This window comes from Phragmites australis, chromosome 23, assembly GCF_958298935.1.
Source record: "Phragmites australis chromosome 23, lpPhrAust1.1, whole genome shotgun sequence".
NCBI classification, from domain to species: domain Eukaryota; kingdom Viridiplantae; phylum Streptophyta; class Magnoliopsida; order Poales; family Poaceae; genus Phragmites; species Phragmites australis.
In genome coordinates, this window is record NC_084943.1 from 2,139,445 (window position 1) to 2,158,689 (window position 19,245).

General features: G+C 42.5%; 1 long non-coding RNA gene across 3 annotated transcripts; it reads left to right on the plus strand.

Annotated features, from left to right (window-relative positions):
* Positions 1-11,107: 11,107 nt before the first annotated feature.
* LOC133906556 (uncharacterized) lies at positions 11,108-12,677 on the plus strand. Of its 3 annotated transcripts, none has more exons than XR_009907811.1 (5): positions 11,108-11,127; positions 11,321-11,402; positions 11,778-12,051; positions 12,133-12,210; positions 12,311-12,677. It is a non-coding gene; the product is annotated as an uncharacterized LOC133906556 (long non-coding RNA). The 3 variants fall into 3 exon arrangements; XR_009907810.1 differs by having other exon boundaries at positions 11,120-11,232; XR_009907809.1 differs by having other exon boundaries at positions 11,116-11,402.
* The last annotated feature ends 6,568 nt before the right edge of the window (positions 12,678-19,245 follow it).

Here is a 19,245-nt window from a genome sequence, read left to right on the forward strand (position 1 = left end):
TGGGTGCGTGCGCGGGTGGGAAAGAGATGGCCGGTTGGGCTGGAAAGCTGGGACGCGCCAGGGAGAAGAGAGAGGAGAAAGATTTGGCCTGGGAAGAAATTGGAAAAAGGAAAAGAGAGAAAATTTTGGGATAAATTCAAATGGAGTATTTGAATTTGGATTCAACTTTGGATTATGATCAACTCCATTTGGAATATTTGATCTTTGATTTAGACTTGGATCTAGAGCTTTCTAAGATGATTTGAATCAAAGGATTTGAATTTGAATTGGATTTGAGCTGAATAGAATCTAAGAGTACATTTGAAATTGAGAGACATTCAATTTCAAATCTCCACACAAAGAGCCATAAAAACCTCAAATGAATGTGTATGTACCAATTCAATGCAGGGACTATTTTGAAATTGATACTGGTGCATTTTGGAACACCTGTTCAACTTAGTACCTTTAATATATATGAATGTGTACATATTGGTATATATATACCTTCATATACCTATTTCCCTAATCTTAGTTAGCCCGATTAATCATAAACATTTTTAATTTGGGGTGAAATTTGCAACTAATTAATAAGTTTAAACTAATTAACAAAGTAGAATTACAACGAATGTTGGCAATCCATGAGGTCAGAATGGACAAAGGTGAGGGAGTCAGGACTTTCCATGAGTGGGATCACAAGGTTGAACCGCGCCAATACTTGCAGAAGGTGTGGGTTAATGTGTATGGGGTTCCTTTTGAGATCAGATCATTCCTGCCGTTGTGGGTTGTTGGAACCATTCTTGGGGCTACCCAGAAAGTGGATATGATATTCACAAAGAGGATTGGTGTGGTCCACATTCTGGTAATGGTTTTGAATGTTAAAGGCATTCCCGAAGCCACGAACATAGTGGTAGACGATGGGGTGTATGAAATTTTTTTCAAGGTTGACAAGATCTTGTAGGATGGTAAGTGGTAAGATAATCTTAATAATGATAATGGTGAGGAAGAACACCCACATGGAGAAGATGAAGATATGGAAGACAGAGCTTCCATAAAGCCTAAGAATGACTCAAACAAGGAAAAAGATACTCCTTCTGGTGATACACAGGGGGATAATTCTATACAACAAGACGCTAAGATGGAGGACACTACAGTTAGAGAAGATGGTAGTGTAATGGAATTGATTGATGATGCAATCACAATGGTTGTGGACAATCTCCTATCGGAATTAGCGGACAAAGTCCTTGCTGAGGACGACACATCACTGGATGAGAGGAAGACTTTAGAGGCTACAATGGGAATCACCATTGTTGATCTTTCTTTGGTTTCGCAGGACAAGGAGACATCGTCAATTTTCTCTCTAGGGCTATCAATGGTGGAAGTGGCCTCTGATGCTAAATGTGCAATAGGTGATAATAAATTGTGTCCACAGTTTCTTGTGCCTGCAGGTGTAGACGACAATGGGTATGAAGTCACCACCAGGCGCCATGGTTCTGATGCTGGTGTTGTTCTGGCTGAAACAGCAGCGGCCATTGGGGCCGCACGTGGTGCTATGGTGTCCGGTGCTGCGTGTGACGTGGTGGGTGCACTCATCACCGGCGAGGAGGTGGCCTCTGGTGTCCCGAATGCCGTGCAAGGGGTGGCCACGTGCGACATGGTGGTTACGTCTAATGCCGCTCGGTGTGTACCAGAGTGTTCGGTGCCTCTGGAACCCAGGGTGTCGGATACTCCGGAGTGTGTACCGGAGTGTCCGATTTCAATTGATCACTGGACTCCAGAAGGTATGGTGCCGCCACGTGAGTAGCTGTCTGGTGCTGTGCTGGATGTGGCCGCGTCAGGCATGGTGGCGAAATCCGACGTAGCGATGCTCCCTGTCCACCTTGATGCTCAGGTGATGGATGGGACATCGAACACCTCTAGCACTCAGCGCAAGCTACTGGTAATGGCAGATGAAGGTGAACCGATGAATGCTATTGTTGTGGATGCAGATACTTTAGCGCCGATAGCATGGGGCGTTCACGATGTTGAATCCACTCACAAGCCGGCGGAGGTCGGGGTGTTGCCAAATGGCGTCGAGCTAGAAGCGGTCGATGTGGCCGCTACCGAGACGACAGATGAACAGGCTAGCCTTGCAGTGGTCCAGAACATGCTGACAGTGCACATTGACGTTGTCTTACAGGTGGTGAAGACTGCGGCTGATGGCACGGGTGAGGCTATTACTCCTGCTTCATCTTTCATTTATGCTGACAATAATCACAAGAAAACTATTTTGTCTACTTTCTCAAGACAACAACTGCAGCATCTTTGCAAGCAAAATGGAGTGAAGGCTAATATGAAAAATATTGAGATGATTGAGGCTTTGGTGGCTCTTCCAATGGTCGATGGTTTCGAGAAGATTTATGCCATAGGCGGGACGACAGCTCAGGAAGGGGTGGCTCAAGGGGATCTATTCAAAGTCCCGGGGGCAAACATGGTTGCAAGGCGCCCCACTAAGGCTACTAGCTCTGGGAGATGAGGACTCGATGATCAATGAGAAGCGAATTGCAGCAAAGCGCAACCTTGATGGAGGTACACAAAATTTGTCTTTCCTTTTTTTATCTAATGATGTGGTTACTTCAAGCATTAAGAACCTAGGTGTGTCCATGGGTAGAGATGATAGGTCCATCAAGCAATCTATTATTTCTATAAAAAAACATAGAGATTTATCGTTTATATGTGGTATCCAAAACACCTAGTTCTAGAGGTACAACAAGAAAACATAGCAAGACACCAGTTCGTTATACCGTTGAGGACGAGGATGATATGGATGGACTTGATGATACCCTCAGACACATATGTCATGATTTAACCGAGGTCCTTGATGATGAGGATTTGGACCATGTTTGTGATAATCTAAACACGGTTTCTAGAAAGAAAAAGTCTAGCTCCTCTAAGAACAAAGGTAAGGCTCCTCGCCTATCTAAGAGGCCAAATACTCTGTCCAAAATACATATCTGATGAAAGGTATTTTTTGGAATAGCAGAGATCTAGGATACTTGACTAAAAACAATTATATTTCGGATATAGTAAAAGAACAACATCTCGATTTACTCGCTATTATGGAAACAGGTCGAAGCAATTTTCCTGCTTGAACCCTGAATCGCTTATGTGGTGGTTTGGATTACTTATGGCATGTTATGACACCACGAGGAAGATCGGGGGGAATGATTATTGGGGTTAATGCTTCTGTGTTTGACATTGGCTCCATAGTTGAAAGGGATTTTTATTCTAAATTCCTCTTAAAGAACAGAGAAGATGGTTTCACTTGTGCATTATACACAGTCTATGGACCGGCCCAAGAGGAATTTAAAGCAGAATTTCTCACTAAAATGGCTCATGTTTGCAGTTTGGAATTTAGCCCAATGATCATAGGGGGGATTTCAACATTATGAAACGACCGGAGGATAAATATAATGATAATTTTGATCCTCGATGACCCCGTTTATTCAATGCAATAATCGATACATTGGACTTACGAGAGATTGATATGATTGGAAGACAATATACATGGGCAAATGATCTGGATCCACCAACCTTTGAGAAACTTGATAGAGTTCTCATGAGCACTGAGTGGGAATCCAAATACCAAAAGGTCAAGGTCGAGGCACTCGATCGGTCCCGATCTGACCCCCCCCCCCCTTTGCTCAGTACTAGGGATAATGTCTACTATGGTACACAACCCATATTCAAATTCAAATTAGGCTGGTTGATTCGCGAAGGTTTTGTTGAAATGGTGACCAATGTATGGCATAATGAGAATAGAGGGAAGAATGCCATTGAAAGATGGCAAAACAAAATCAGATCTCTACGACAGTACTTGAGAGGTTGGGCCAAACATAATGCTGGCATTCTCAAGAAAGAAAAACAACAACTCAACATAATGATAGATGAGCTGGATAAAAGGGCAAAAAATAATGCTTTAACACCTAATAAGATAGCATTGAAGCATTACCTTAACAAAATGTTAGCTCATTTGCTAAGAGAAGAAGAGCTCAAATGGTACCAAAGAGCTAAGGTCAAAGACCTACTGGAGGGGGATAATAAAACCAAGTATTTCCAGCTAGTGGCCAATGGAAAAAATAGAAAGACGAGAATATAGAAATTGGAATAGGATGATGGTCCAGTAATTGGAGAGGTCAATATTAAGAAATACATCACAAAATATTATAAAGGTCTTTTTGGCAAACCGGAGCATAATAATTTTACGTTGGATGAATCATTAATCAGTGATATTCCTCAAGTTAGTGAAAGTGAAAAATGAGATCCTTACCGCTCCTTTTGTAGAGGAGGAGGTAAAGAGGGTAATTTTTCCAAATGGAGCATAATAAAGCTCCAAGCTCTAATGGCTTTCCTGCTGAATTCTACCAGGTGTTTTGGGAAGTCATCAAATATGATCTCATGGCTTTATTCAATGACTTTCACCAAGGGCATTTATCTATTTTCAGCTTAAACTTCGGTGTCATTACCCTGATTCCTAAAAAGAGTAGTGCACTGAGAATTCAAGAATATCAACCGATTTGTCTACTTAATGTCAGCTTTAAAATTTTCACAAAAGTTGCCACAAATCGGATTGGGATAGTTGCTGAAAAAGTAATAAGCCCCTCACAAACTGCATTCATGTCTGGTCGAAACATAATGGAATGAGTGATAATACTTCACAAAACTATTCATGAGTTGCATAGGAAAAAATAAAATGGTGTGATCTTGAAAACTGATTTCAAGAAAGCATATGACAAGATTAAATGGCCCTTCCTCCAGTAGACATTAAGAATGAAAGGATTTTCAACATAATGGTGTGATTGGATTCAATGCTTTGTGTCTGGGGGCCATGTAGGAATTAAAGTTAATAATGATATTGGCCCTTATTTTCATATACAAAAAGGACTACGGCAAGGAGACCCGCTTTCGCCCATCCTTTTCAATATTGTAGCTAATATACTTGCAGTATTAATATCGAGAGCAAAAAAGGATGGACAAATCACCGGAGTTGTTCCATACCTAATAGATGATGGTTTATCTATTCTGCAATATGCAGATGATGGTTTATCTACCATTATTTTCATGAATCATAACCTTGAGCAAGAAAAAAAATATGAAACTCTTGCTATGTGTGTTCGAACAACTTTCTGGGCTTAAGATTAACTTTCACAAAAGTGAGATCTTTTGCTATGGGGTGACAAAATTATGTGAAGACCAGTATGCACAATTATCTGGTTGTGATATCGGTTCTTTGCCCTTCAGATATCTTGGTATTCCGATGATTCACAGGAAGCTAAGGAATAGTGATTGGAAGGAGATTGAAGAAAAGTTTGAAAGGAAACTGAGCAGTTGGAAGGGGAAGCTTATGTCTGTTGGAGGCCGATTAGTGCTTCTTAACTCAGCACTAAGTTGTCTTCCCGTTTTCATGATGTCCTTATTTGAAGCCCCCTGGGGTGTTCTAAAAAGACTGGATTATCTTCGATCCAGATTTTTTTGGCAAAGGGATAGCCATAAAAAGAAGTACCGGCTAGCTAGATGGGACAAAATTTGCCAACCAAAAGACCGGGGTGGATTAGGAATTATAATCTCTCGGTTTTGAATATTTGCCTCCTTAGCAAGTGACTTTTTAGACTACTTAATGAGGATGGAGTTTGGCAATATTTGCTCAGAAATAAATACCTTGGAGGCAAATCTCTCACACAGGTTGAGGGGAAACTAGGAGACTCTCATTTCTGGTCTGGACTCATGAAGTTGAAACACAAATTCCTCAAATGACACCTAGTTGGGTAATGCTACAAATTCCAGATTAAGGATGGCAGCCAGACTAGATTCTGGAATGACACCTAGTTGGGTAATGCTACTTTGAGAGAACAATATCCGTCATTATATAACGTGGTTAGAAGAAAACAAAGCTTAGTGGCGGAGGTCATGAGATCCATACCGTTAAATCTCTCGTTTCGTAGACCAATTATTGGGGATAAACAAATTGCTTGGCAAAATATGGTGTCCAAGTTAGTTCATGTTCAATTATGCAGTGGATGAGACATATTTAAATGGGGGTTTGCATTCGAATTCAAATTTTTCGGTCCGTTCCATGTACAAAAAAATGATAACACAACCCATATATGTCCCTGCAAGAGGTCTATGGAATCTTAAGCTCCCGCTCAAGATGAAGGTTTTCTTGTGGTATTTATGTAAAAGTGTCATTTTGATCAAAGATAATTTGGCCAAAAGAAATTGGAATAGTAGTTTAAAATGTTGTTTTTGCAACCACAAGGAAAGCATACATCATTTGTTCTTTGAGTGTCATTTCACTAGGTCCATTTGGAAAATAATCTCTATTGCCTTGGGAATTCAAAAACCTAATAGTATGGGCCATATAATGGGGAATTGGCTTAGAAAAAGGGGAGCTAATTCTAATTCCCAAGTTCTAGTAGGGGCGGTGGCCATATTTTGGTCTATATGGCTATGTCGAAATGATATTGTCCTTAACAAAAAAAACCTCTACGACTTTGATGCAAGAAATTTTCAAAGGAACCTATTAGTTACAGTTCTAGAGGCTGCTACAAAAGGAAACACAAAGGAAAGATATTATGAGGGCATGTCACTCTTTGGAGGTGGTGGCCATGCAAATCTTCGCCAAGAATGGGTGGTTGTTTAATCATAGACTATGTGGTTGATGTTATGTTTTCCTCCCTTGTTTCCTTTATGATGAAACAATGATGTAATAATGAATTAAGGCTGTATGTATGGAAGGATACAAAAAGCCGAAACTCTTTCCACTATCTAAAAAAACATATATTGTCTTCCTCAATCTTCACCTTCTGATCACCCCTCTCTTGCCTGCGACCACCAGTCGGCGATGAAGGAGATCGCTAGGGAGCAGTCTTTTGTGACGCAGCTACGAGCCATCGTCTTGCCAGCGCTGCAGGCTAATGAACGCTCCAAGCTTGTTGCCTAGATCTTCCAGAACATACTGAATTGCTCAAGTAAGGCCATAGCTGACCTGCAGCTTCATCAATCCAATGCTCGAGCTGATGATGTGCTAATAATTGTGTCTGGTGTACCTCTAGTACCATACAGCTCCTGGCGGATCAAGCCAACAACCTCATCATACGGACATCTAGTCCACACATTTACTCATTAAAGATGCACACGCACCCCGAGTCTAACCAGGTGAGGTCAATGCTTTGCATATACATAACCGTGGACACGACTATTCGAATAGATTTATGCTATACCCACGTGATATGCTCAGCCTCCATCCGTTGCAAGTGAAGGAGCGAATCATACTGAAACACTTCAATCACCTTTCCTTGCCAGGCTTTTCTACGAGACACATCAAGTATCAAAGGCCTCGTACCTGATGCCAGATCCCTTTAGGCTAGCTTTTGCCGGTCCTGCAACACCCAAGCAGAGGGCCAAATAGTTACTTGCGTCCTCGTTGCTCATTGAGCTCTCCTATTAGGATGCCCAGCTCGGTTAGGAGAAAGAAAAGTCAAGTCCTGCCCATACAGAACACATGGTTGCACTGTAGTGGCTTAGCATGACAGCCCATGATTTAGTACATATATGACCGAGGCAAGCATCTTCAGTTGGCAACGAATACCACCAGGTAACTCAAGCCCACATGAGCATCCTCACGGAAGGATTATTCTACCTGCCCTCTCCAAAATCATTTTCACCCATTTTACACACCACTCGCTATATCCCACACTCTAACAAGGATTTCACAAACACCAAAGATTCATGGCATATGAGTTTAATTGATAAATAGTGAAGCGACATCTCCGAAGAGATGTATTCCATAGCAACATCTCCGAAGAGATGTATTATATTCTAAGCATGCTAGATATCAAGGTGTCGTCCGACGTTAACAGAGATAACGACAAGTAAATCTTTGGGTTATGTGTATTCTGGATAAGACATTAAAGGCATGTCAATTATTTGATAGGATTTAACTACTGCAAGCAGTTGAAAATAGAACAATACATAGCACATGTGATAATAAGTCATGTTTTAAGTTGATCAATTAGATTATTGCAAAACATGGGCTCAAAATGATTAAGGAGATAGGACTTGCCTTCTTGCGGATATTCCTTTTGTTGACTGTTCTCGTAATCCGAGCTTCTTGCTGGGCAGGTCTTGCTCTTCGACTCCTTTCTTTCCAATCGCTTCCCCGAGTTCCATCTTCTATATTACGCAATCTATTGTCGGCAAATAAAAGACAACTAAGGAACAGGCTAATACAAAGCTAACTAGATTACCGAAGTAGGAGGGCTAGGCACGGTATATACTAGGGTTCACTATGAGTCGGTGAGTGTATGCGAGCCGGTTTAACACTAAGAACTAGGGTTATTCCTTCTAATCAAGGTTGTTACCGCATGTTGCCTAAAGTCGATCTCTAGTTGCTAGGTAACTAATTACCAACTAAGCCATCTTCATATCCTACTAAGATCATGTCTAGAGGCTAAATCTAGATTAACCAAGTTAACCTACCTTAAATTTGTTTGGCCTAAGGGTTAACTACATCTAATGGTGAAGCTACTCGAATCGAAAAGAATTAAAACAGGCTCTGGGAAGTACCAACTATAACTAATGGATAGATTGGATTGGTTAAGGTTCTAGACGTATTTGGGCAAAGGAATTACTGGAATCGGAGATTAGTCGAAGGGTTTATGGCTCGCGGAAGATCGCTCGAAGGATTACTTGTGGACAGATGGAGTAGAAATTCCCCGAGAATGTTCTCTAGATCGATTCTAGAAGTTGGGAAAGATTATTCAGATGATGGTGGAATTGACGAACAGGCCTCGATGACTCGGTCATCGGAACGGTTGGCTGACTGACGACACCCACTGCCAGGTGGGCTAACTAGCCCGTCAGAGTTGGAAAGGCTAGGTTACCATTGGGCCAAAATGGTACTAAGCTCAAATGGATTCACAGGTCGCGCGAGCCGAAATCGGTTATCGGGTTTTGGTTAGTAGACCTTAGCTACAGGTTGGTCTGCTGAGTGCTGAGCGGGCTAGGTGACGTGTGAATAGGGATAATTGGCAAGCTGCGGTTGGTAGGACGCTATGGTCGAACGATGAGAGGTCGTTCGACGTAGGCGACGCTCGAACAGGGCCAAACTACGTGTTCGCACAATGAAAAGTTCCGCAAAATTGGTGTTTGGATTGGAAGGATTTCGGCCGTGGTTGGCGGTGAACGAATAAAGATAGTGATGATGACATTGTTATGACTGCGCGACGGGAGCTAGCGTCACTTTGGTCAAGGAGCTGGCGGTATCATGGCCGCAAACTAGACAAAAGGGCTAGCTCTAGAGTACTACAAAGCGGAACGAATAACTAAGGGAGTTTCTAAGATTAGGGATTGGATCGGGAGTAGATCTCAATTTTAGACGAAAGAATCGTCGGAATTGGAGCTATTACAGAGAAGATACGGGCTCCGGAATATTAATGTGGGATTAATTCGGGAAAAGATCAGGGGAGAGAATATTCCTTGATTTAAACTAATTCGAAAAGACAAGGATTACATTGATCTGGGCTTGGACTGGGTTGGATTGGGTCTGATAGTCTACTGAGCCGAAGGTCCAAAGTCCAACCGTAAACTTAGCCCATATTAAAAAGAAAAGAGAAAACCTGGTTGGAGTTTTAAAAGGGCCAAAAGTGCCTTCGGGCTGTACTAAGAACAGGGGAAAACACTAGGAGCTATGGGCTGATTCGGGTTGGATCCTGCTGGGCTCGGTCAGGGATCCTTATTGGGCCGTGTGAGCTGCTGGGCCTGAACCTACAGGTTGATCTCCCTGTGTTTCAGTTAAGGAACGGTACGTATGGCCTTCTTCCTGGCTTCAATCAGGAGCTCGAGTTCTATCTGCAGGTTGGCGAGCTCAAGCCGGCGGCGCAGCAACGGTCATGGCGCCCGGGAGACTAGCAAAATGGGTCGTTGAGGTTATGGCGAACACGATGGTGGCGTCGGTTCCGCGAGACGACCGGTGTGCTGCTAGAGCGTGGAGGTCCTTTGGTCGGCCGGAACGAACAGCGGCGTGCAACAGTCCCCGCGCGAATAGAAAACTAAGTGCCCATGTGTGCGCGAGTGTGACAGGGACTCTAGGTGAGCAAGCTAGAGAAGGAGTGGTACGTGGTGCCTCACCGAGAGCGGAAAAGGGGGGAGAGCTGTGGTCGCGGTTGAGGAAGACAGAGCCGTCCATGGCAGCGACAGGTCCTAGCAACGTCCCCTGGTGGACTCGCGGCTCTGCTCGTCCAGGTCCAGAGAGCAAACGAAGAGGAGCATGGCTTAGAACGCGATACTCCTATATAAAATACACTAGTTAAGATAAAATCGGACGATGTTCACCATATATTTTACATCATCAAATTATCCATAATCAAATATTCTGCCACATCCCCTATCCTTATATTCCTTCCCCGCTTGTTATGCTAATTTGGAAATCTCAGTCAATTTACATGCTCGCCCATCGCCCTACGGTGCACCGCATTTGGGAATCCCGCTCTCGTTACAATCTCGTCACAAAGCCGCCGCCAGTGTCCGCCCCGTCCATGCCTCCGCTTCCATGTTTGCACATCCACACCCTTCCTTCCCATGGTGCCCCGATCTCACCCAAACCGACGGTGGCGCCAGCACCTCGTCCTCACCACCCCCGTACCGCCACTGGTCCATCGAGTTCGGCGAGACCTCCCTCGGCCCCCGCACGTCGTGGCGTGTGCCCCTCACTGTGAAAAATTTATTGCCCAAAAAAATCGATAAACCTGATAATCCTGTTAATCGGCGGGATCGGTAAATTTACTTATCGGCTATAAATTTTGATAATTTTTGAATTTGATGCATTTTGATTCCCGGATCCAACACGCGAGCAACAAAACATCGGCTCGTATGGCCGTAGCCCACCAGACCACCCCTCCAATCCTAATTCATTTATATGCTATTTTTTATATCTAATGGTTTGGATACTATCTATGTGATTATTTAGAGAAATTGAGTACTTTTTTAAAAAATTTATCTAAAATTTTTTATCATTCACCGATAGAATTCTGATAAATTCAATAATCCTATTTATGGTTAACCTTCGATAAATTTTTGTTACCATAAATTTTTCTTGCGCTCCTCAAGACCTACGTGCGTGCCTCAACCCCCGTTTGGATCTCCTCTCTCCGATTTGTTGGATCTAGGGTTTTGATTTCCCTGCTTTCTGTGAAGGACTCGTGCTTTTATCTGCTTTAGGTTACTCTGTATGTGTAATTTGAGATGATTTGCTTGTGGCAGAAACTGCTGATGTTTGTAAATATTTGTTGGCTGGCTGTTGCTGCAGGTGCTTGGGCCATACTCGACCTGCATTAAGAATGTGGAGAAGGAGATGAAGGAAATGGCCAAGAAGATCAGTAACCTTTGTGGTGAGTGAGAATTTTATTATATTTGACCTTTTCTCAATAGCTTAGTTGGATGAACCAGCTATCACGACCTTAACTCATGTCTGCAGTTTTCTATTATATTTCATAGTCTTGTGCAGTTTATCAGCTTGTTTGGATGTTAGAAGGGTTACACTTTTGAATTTTCTTACCTGAGTCATTTGCTCCCTATTAAATCCCAGAGATAAACGAGTCTGATACAGGTCTGGCTCGACCTAGCCAGTGGGATTTGGCTTCGGATAAAGAGATCGTGCAAGGAGAACAACCATTACAATTATATTAACTGAAGCCACTGACAACCTATGCACATATTTCGTTGTCTATTCTTCGACATTCCTGACATTGCCACTTTTCTTGCAGGTTGTGGTGCTGAACATCGCATGACTTCTGGATTTAGATGATGCAAAGAGTATATTAAGTTTGTGCATGGTGGTTGGTCTTGGGCTCTTTGGCTCCTGCTCAAGACCAACTGACTGCTGATCTGAAGGCAAAGATAAGTGCAGATCCGAGTACCCGTGACGCCATGGACGAAGCCCTCAAAGCGAAGGATGCAGCAGAGTGCAGGTTCCATGTCGGTAACATCAAGGGTGCTCGGAGGTCAGCAATCAATGCTTATAACTTATCCACCAATGAGGTCGGAATCCTCTTCGCGACTGGTCTGTTCTAGCTCCGAATGTTGCATATTAAGATGCTAATGGTCCGTATGGTTGTGCAGAACTTGGACGAAGATCATAGCAGTCCTGGGATTCACGCTGCTGCAGGGCCAGGACTCACTGAGGAGTGCGCCACCTTGGTATTGTTTGGTTTTGAGATGCTAATTTTACTTACTAATTTGGTTTGTAAAATGGGGATTGTAAGCTGGCTTTTCGTTCGTGGGTGGTCTGACACTACAGGGTGGGTGCCGGACTAGCATGGCTAAGATGACTAATGCTTATGATCCGCCTACCAGGTATGTCCAATATAACTGCTTCTTACATTTTGTATAATATATTCTATCTACTCGAAAAATATGAAATCACCTGTATTTGCAGTCAGACTATTACAGTCTAATGGCATTCAGTAGTTTCTGATTAATCTGGCAAGCCTTTCTTTTAGCTGCATCCCTTTGACGGTAATTGAGAGCCCATCATTTACTTTTGTTCATTTGAGATCCCATGATTTGTTGGCAGCTTCTCTTTTTTTTATTGATTTAGTGAAATGATATTGTAGTTTACTGTGCTTAGCAAACTACAAGACCACAAATTGTCTCATTATTGAGCAACCACGTTAATCAAAGGTTGTAAATAGTTGTCATATATAGTAAGGAGCTGAGGAAGAGGGCCAGGGCCGGACGGAATACCTGCGTGATTGCGTTGGCCAGCGGCATCCTTGCACGTCGCCTGTCGGCTGCTAGTAGCTTGCGCCCTTGTCCTGCAGTCGACCAGCCATGCGCTCATACTGACGCTAGGGCTAGCGCTGCAAACCTTGCCGCACCGCTCTCGCGAGCTTGCTGCATGCGTGTGTCGAGCCGAGAAAGGAGGATCGAGGGAGCAGGACAACACGAAGCTTCAAGCGATCTGCAGATAGCCACTTGGGCTGCTGTGCGGTTGGGGCATGGGCGCATGGCCTCATGGGCCTGGTTGGTGCGTGTGGCAGCCAGCAGAAGTTGTAGCCCACATATATATGTGTGCCCCTTTGTAATGTTTGCTATTTTTTTACTTTAAACTATGACTATACCTAAACTAATTTTCGTTTTTTTTTTTGCTTGGGCACACCCGGGGATCTGCCTGCATCCTTTCCCTAACAAGGGCGTAAGTATACTAAAATTTTGTGTAAATTTATTTCTATAGATCAACTATATAAAAAACGAGTTAGTTACTGTGTTACTTCTTCTCCCTACTCTCATCCTATCTAATAAAAACCTAAAAATTTTACAAATTACCCACTTTTACTATCTACTATCGTTCTCTAGCCTCCCTGCCTCGTTACCCAGTACGGATATAGAGCTTGTTTTACTAATGAAAATAATTAAAAAAATTAGGAGAAAAATTAGCAGATAATCTCATATTCCTTTTTTAGATCCTATCTGAAATCAAACTACGGTATCGCTCCCAACGTATTCATTCAGCGGCGCTCTCATGGCGCATCTATCTTTCCATATCATAAGTTTATGCTTGATGTTATCGAGTTCAATATTTGTGTTTTCGTTGCAACATACGAACACTTAACTAATGTCATATTCTGTAGGTGTGATTCGTGATTGCGGTCCACAACGATTCAAGCCTCATATTGCCACGACATGACCGGCGTTGACGCGGCCACAACTCACGACCCAATGCCCACACGGCCCAAACACCCTCGAGGCACGAGTGACGATCGTGTGCATAAGTGCGTCAATTCCTGAGAGGCTGAGACCGTATATGTGACTGTGTGACAACCATGTTCCTGAGATGGAGGGCGGCAGCGGCGGTGGTGGCAGCGCGAGCACGGGCGAGGCGGGAGTCGCGATGGCGTGGACAAGGGTACAGGCTCAAGCCTGGAGGGCAATGACGACGGCAACACGGGCTCAAGCTAAGCCGGGCAGGCATGAGCGAGACGGGGTACACGTGGCTATGCACCCGAACGTGACAGGTATGTACATTCAAGTTAAAAATACTAAGTCCACCGTTGTACGTGGTCGAGGAAATCCACCAGTGGAGTAGATCCGTAGCGCCGAAGTTCTTGGCCAACGAGGATGTTGTCCCTCGATTCGCGGCCACAAGCAATTGCCAAGCCGAGCTGGCGGTCTGGCTGGCTTCACGAGGAGGTGTGGCATGCGGTAGAGCGACGCGCCAGCAGAGACGCGCACTTCGGACGGTGGCCGTTCGCGGCGGCGCGCACCGGCGCGGTCTCACTCGGCATAGGGGGTTCGGGCGCAAGCTACAACCGTCAAGCACGGCACCCATGGTGGAGGGATCTCAGCAGCTCTGCCCTGATTGAGGAGAGGGGGCGCAGTGGTGACTGGCGGCATCTCCCTGCTACTGTTCTGTTGCGTTTGAGGTGGAGTGCGCTGCTGCTCTGATGTGGTTCAAAGGTGAGGAAGCGAAGTGAGATACGTTGAGTTGATGGCATGGTTTCTTGTAGAGCTGCTGTTCTGTAGAAGGAAGAGATGGCTTGCATTTTTGCTACTCCCGTGAGGAAGAACAGGGAGAGGTGAGCGTCGTGAGGGAACATGGAGAGATTATGGGTGTGTTTGGTTCAAGGGATGAGGTGGGATGGGAGGGGGCGATACCTATTTTTATGGTGTTTGGTTCGGGATCAACAGGGATAGGACCATTCCTCCTAAGGAATATTCTCTGAATATGCTGAATGAAACCATCCCTCCAAAAGGGTAGGACGAAGCCATCCATATTTGCTAATCATGCTCATTAGTAAAATAATTAGTGATATTAGTATGTTGTATTACTAATTAATATATATTACTATACGATTAGAGTTGGTAAGTGTTAATGTGCTAAATAGTGGCCGTTAATGAGCTACTTAGAGTATGATTATGGTTAACTAGCATATTTTATTGTTAATTAGTAATGACTATGGCAAGAGTAACATTAATACACGTTAGTACATGTTGATTAGTGTATTATTAATGATTATTATTTAAAATTAAAAGAGATAATTAGTTGATGATTCTCGCCCCATCCGTCCTCGTCCCTCCAACCAAACAAAAAAAAGTTTCATTCCATCCATCTAGCCAAACATAAAGGAGGATCATTCTATCCCTAAAAATAGAGATTACCCTATCCCATCCCACTTTGCCTCCCAACCAAACATATCTGGGTGGTGTTGCTCGGCACTTGGACCGGTGCAAGTATCGAGGGGCATGAACAGTAATCAACAGTTGAGATATTTTTCTTCCCTCAGTTCAAACAGAGAACTTCCCACCGTCTAGAATTTTTTTTGGAGATTTCATAATTCATATAACAGGTTAAACCCGTTTAACCCAAAAAATCTTAAACTAAAATTAAATTAAAATTCTCCAATTTTATTACCTTTTCGATCTTACACGAATTTTTAAGGTTTCAATTTAACTTCTTAAAATCTGGTAAAATTCACTAATATTATTCATAACTCATGGAATAATTTCTAAAATTATTTCTAACCCTAAGTTGAATAATGATTTTGTGAGTTCCATCACAATGCATCATTTCTCATTAACTTTAACAATTTAAGTTTAAACCAATTGCATCCAATTACTTGCTCAAAAATACTGAGATGATGCTCATGTTGCATATAATGCATGAACGATATAAATTGGGAAAAAGAAATTGAGTTTGAATAATTCAAATTAAATTTGAATTATTGCTTGAGCTAGATTGGGTGGACACCTGATTTGAGGACTTGAATTGGAGAAGGATTTAGATCTGAGATATTTGATTTGATCCAGTTTAAGCGGAATTTGAATAGAGAATATATTCAAAACAATGGTCAAGAATCGATTAAGATATTGATTTACTTCGGGGATTTGGATTTGGAATTCAGATTCAAATGAGACTAACTTCGAAACTGATTTGAGAAGACTTGATTTGCGAGTTTGATTTGAGCTAAGGGTTTGACTGGATTCAGATTTGAGTCGACACACAACTCGGATTAATCTAAACGAACTACGTCTAAAAAGTTTAAAATTTTAGTGAATTCACTATTGTGAAAGATGATGAAACAACGAGTGTTACAAATCTACGTGCTCTGGCGCCGAGCCTTGATCTGGTTAGTGCCCTCATGAAAGATACTAAGAGTGGACCAGAGCTCTCTAGCAGTACGAAGGTGCTGAACTTTATCAAACTCATTACGACTCAGACTGGTGAACAATATATTTCTAGCCTTGTTGTTGGCTTCATATTGTTCAATCTAGGCCTAAGAAGCGTGAGCGATATGAATTTCATTGTTGGAGTCTACAATCTTTCATATAGCACTTCCTTGGCCTAAGAGATAAGCCTCCATGCGCAATGCGCACTTTCTAGTATGAAAAATCGTGACCTTCAAAGAAAGAGATCTTTCCATGTCTCTCCATTGTCGCTACGAATCACAAAGTCGGTTAAGGTCAACAAGTGATCAAACTCGGCTCTAATATCAATTATAGGACCGAGAACGACGACTATAGGGGGTGAATAGGCACCTCACCAAATTTTTGGATGACCGTTTCCTATTTTCTCACCCAACGCACCTCAAAACAAAGAGCAGAAGTAAGAAACCTAGAGAAACAAGAGAAAATTACAATGATCATGAAAAGACCATGGCTCCACTCGATAGATCTGAATACTAGGTTTCTTGAGAAACCAATCCAAGTGTCATCACTCTCAAACTCTTGCAACTTGATTGAAAAACACTTAGATCCAAATAAATGAGAACCTGATGGAGAAATTCTCCAAGTTGATAGATCTAGAGGATGGGGATGGTTCAAGACCAACTCATATGCAATTCTTATCCCTCTAGCAACAAGAAGAACAACTTCAACAAGGTAGAAAATTTTAGCTTTCAAACAAAAACAAAATTACAACGAAAACCGAGAAATTTGCAACCAAGCAAGGGATCCAACAGAGGGAAACTAAAAGGAGATGAACACAAGCATAAGAGAAAACATAAACTTCATTTCTTGCAGAGTAACACCCTATGTTTAACGGACTATAAAGATTTTTTGCATAAAAAGCTCTCACCTAATACATAGGCTAAGCATTCATCTCTCCCTCTCCTAAAATCCTAGCACATAACTCTCAAATGGATGGCTCAAAAGCTCAACCAACCCTCCTTTTCTATTTATAGCCTACGCTCCTTGTCCCCTAAGTTTCCAAGATTGTTCCCAAAATACCCATCTCTTTCAATACACTCCTATGTACCATCGAGGGTATTTTCGTTCATCTTTTTCCTCGTCCGTCGAACGGTCGTGACGCCTTCATGACTTAGCTTCGTCTCGATGCAAGCTTCGCAATGATGCCACATGCACTTCACACTTTGCCACAGTTTTGAGGTCAAACCGCGAAACCTCCTAGCACGCTTATCAAAGCGTGATTCACGTCACTTGCTTACACCTCAAGCAAGCCACCCGATGTCGATGCGTGTACTCCATCTTGCGATCTCGATCGCCGGCAAGTCTCTCCCGCTCCTGATCCTTCGGGCCGCCTTGTCACTTGCACCAGCATCCCTTTAGCTTGGCTTTGTCAACACACCATCTTCATCTACCTTCTCACGCTTTGCTTGTACACCATATGTACAGCTAGGATCACCCTTGACTCCACCCGGCCACCTTAATCGTCCGGTACCAAGCATCTCACTTAGCCCCGATCATTTATCCGTCGATCGCCAAGTTGCATCTATTACCTGCACATCATAGACAAGCAAACACGTATCTTCAACTTAATTATAGATTTGTCAAAATCAAAATCCTTAGTCGAAAAGCTCATCTCAGAAAAATCATGAACGCCGGATGATCCAGTGTTGCAAACTCTTCAATGCCGGACAATCCGGTGAATGCAACCCAACAGACAAGCCATTTTGTAATCTCTCTGGAACAAATGCTCTGATAAATTCTCTAGCGTTCACAGATCCAATCGCCAGACCATCCGGCGTGTAGTATTGAGTTTTTTCTTCTAACTCAAAACCCTCTGGCGTAAATTCTTTCTGTACACCGGACCATCCAGCGTGTACAAATTTTTCAGCGTCGGATCATCCGGCGAGTGCAAATTTTCTATCTCAAAGACAAAAACACCAGCTCCATTTTTCTCTGCAACTTTGGTTAGTCATGATCATAATTGCAATACATAGACATGCTCATGTAATCCCACAAGTCATCAAACCAAAGCAATAACCTTGTCAATCACTCATCATATATAAACCAAGATATATTTCAACTTGGTTTCTTAATCTCCCATTAATGAGTGCATTTACAACTCTCAAAGCACAAAGATTTTGGTTTCAAGAAATTCAACAAGAGAAACTCATCCAAGTGACCAAAAAACTTCAAAAAATAGCAAAATAAGTCACTTGGCATAAGAAAAATTGCATAAGCCCGAAGAAAAGCAAGAACAATCCAAAAACAAAAACTCCCTCTTAATGAATGCACAATTTTCATTATGCAAGATCCTTGTTTGTGATTTAGTGCATATTTTCTCCCCCTTTAGCAATGCAAACATCAAGGATAGAACACCCTGCAATCCTAATGAGCTTTTAGAAGTATACCACAAAGTATTTGTAAATGCTAGAAACATCAAAGGTCTATGGAGAGTAGAATGTGGAGCTCACAATCTCACAAAGACTAAAAAATACAGTGCCACAAGAACATGATGCTACACAAGCTAAACCTAAAGAATTGTTGGCGCATTTAAGTTCACATAGCCGAATCATGATAAAAACGACCACCACATAAGCATCCACTCGTGCTGAGGCAAGATAAGCATTAAGTACTGGCAAATTTTAATATCGAACTAGGCAAACAAACATTCATGATAGTAGGCTTTGCAAACACTCGCATATGAAATCAAGACCTAGTTAGATCAAGTGATCAAAAAGATTGAGCATTTAGGCACAACGCTTTGTAATTCATTTTATCCTCAAGTTGCCTCTTATCCAAGTGAAATGTCGCACGACTGGGTACGGCAAACACCTCGAGGTTTAAAGACAACCGTATTGGATCACATCTTAGCATAAGAAAATTGATTGTTCAAGATTATTCAAATGGCATAAATTATCAAGTTTTTCACAGTATCAAGTTAAGTAGTGTCTTTGCGACACAAAGAACACTTGTTCCCTTAAGGTTCTACCATGAGCTAAACATTTGACAAAAACGGAAAACAGTGCAATGTTCTCCAATCCATTGTTT